The sequence below is a fragment of the Melospiza melodia genome, unplaced genomic scaffold (genome assembly GCF_035770615.1).
Source record: "Melospiza melodia melodia isolate bMelMel2 unplaced genomic scaffold, bMelMel2.pri scaffold_18, whole genome shotgun sequence".
Taxonomy (NCBI): domain Eukaryota; kingdom Metazoa; phylum Chordata; class Aves; order Passeriformes; family Passerellidae; genus Melospiza; species Melospiza melodia.
Genome location: NW_026948525.1, coordinates 12,438,173 through 12,440,103, shown reverse-complemented (window position 1 = coordinate 12,440,103; position 1,931 = coordinate 12,438,173). Strand labels below are relative to the sequence as shown.

The 1,931-nt window shown below is 52.7% G+C and overlaps 1 pseudogene; it reads right to left on the bottom strand.

Moving 5' to 3' along the window:
- Nucleotides 1-200: 200 nt before the first annotated feature.
- Nucleotides 201-973, bottom strand: LOC134433447 (olfactory receptor 14A16-like; annotated as a pseudogene).
- Nucleotides 974-1,931: the final 958 nt, after the last annotated feature.

Genomic DNA, 1,931 nt, shown 5'->3' with positions numbered 1-1,931 from the left:
AACAATGACATCACTTTGTAGAAAATATTTAAAATTTTAAACAAGGACAAAGAACTTCCAAAATGGAACTAACAAGAAGTATTAAAGGTTACTTTTATTACAAGTGATTTGCAAATACTGGCCAGCAGTTAATATTCCTGAAACCATCCACTCCTCAGTCTCCACACTGCAGCCTTGAGCTCCTGGTTCCTCAGGCTGTAGATGAGGGGGTTCAGGGCTGGAGGCACCACTGAGTACAGAACTGACAGGGCCAGATCCAGGGATGGGGAGGAAATGGAGGGGGGCTTCAGGTAGGCAAATGTGCCAGTGCTATAGAAAAGAGAGACCACGGCCAGGTGAGGGAGGCAGGTGGAAAAAGCTTTGTGCCGTCCCTGCTCAGAGGGGATCCTCAGCACAGCCCTGAAGATCTGCATATAGGAGAAAACAATGAAGACAAAACAACCGAATGATAAACAGGCACTAACACCAAGCAGCCCAAAATCCCTAAGGTAGGATTTGGAGCAGGAGAGTTTGAGGATCTGTGGGATTTCACAGAAGAACTGGCTCAGGGCATTGCCACGGCACAGGGGCAGGGAAAATGTATTGGCTGTGTGCACCAGAGCATTGAGAAAGGCACTGGCCCAGGCAGCTGCTGCCATGTGGGCACAAGCTCTGCTGCCCAGGAGGGTCCCGTAGTGCAGGGGTTTGCAGATGGACATGTAGCGGTCGTAGCACATGATGGTCAGGAGGCAAATCTCTGTTGCAAGAAAAAAAAAAACAGAAAGACTTGGGCAGCACATCCAGTGTAGGAGATGTCCCTGGTGTGCCAGAGGGAATTGTGCATGGCTTTGGGGACAGTGGTGCAGATGGAGCCCAGGTCGCTGAGGGCCAGGTTGAGCAGGAAGAAGAACATGGGCGTGTGCAGGTGGTGGCCGCAGGCTATGGCGCTGATGATGAGGCCGTTGCCCAGGAGGGCAGCCAGGGAGATGCCCAGCAAGAGGCAGAAGTGCAGGAGCTGCAGCTGCCGCGTGTCTGCCAATGCCAGCAGGAGGAAGTGCCTGATGGAGCTGCTGTTGGACATTTGCTGCCGCTGGCTATGGGGACCTGTTCATGAAGAAAGGACAGCAAAGATTTAGAGGAGATACCTGTCACCAAAATGAAAGCCGTTTCCCATATACCCTCCTCTGGAATAGACACACACACTCTTTTTTTTTTTTTTTATTTGGCGTTCTGGGGTTCTTTTAAAAAGCTTCTCCCTTTCTCTGCTGCTGTTCTTGGATATCAGAAACCTCAGAATTTCTGCTGCCTCCAGGGAAACAGAGTGCATTCTGTGAGGCAAAGTGATGAATGGAAAGTGAGGGTAGATGATCTCTCATTCTGACCTGTTCAGAGTTTCTCTGGGCTTTAACCTTTCTCAGGGGGAGGAGGGTCACATTCCAATGATTCCCCTATAATGTCACCAGGTCCTGGTGAGAGCAGATGGATCCACCACAGCCCAGCTCCACATTTGAAGCCAAAACCTCATATTGCTCATTTCTCCAACCCAGCAGCATTTTCAGTGTCAGAACACCTCTGCATCTCCTCATCAATCTTATAACTCAGAGATGCTCTAGGACAGGTTTGCACCCTGGATTGGAGCTCCCAGCTTGGACTGAAATCTCAGGGACACTTCCAAGTGTCCTTATGATGGCTTTGGATGAAGGGAGATGCAGCTCCTTCCCTGGCTGCACTGACAGCATTGCCCAGAGCCGGGCACTGGGGACAGCATCACCCTGAGCCAGCTATGCCCCCTCCAGAGCCCCCAGGGCCGGGTAGCTGCTCCCAGCCCTGCGCTCTGCAGAGGGAACTGGGCCCGGGGCTGCAGAGCTGCCCCACGGCTCTGCTGCAGCTCTGCCTGCACAGGAGGGGCTGCACGCCTTGGAGCCCCGGCCCTGAGGGCCCAGGCTGGGCTG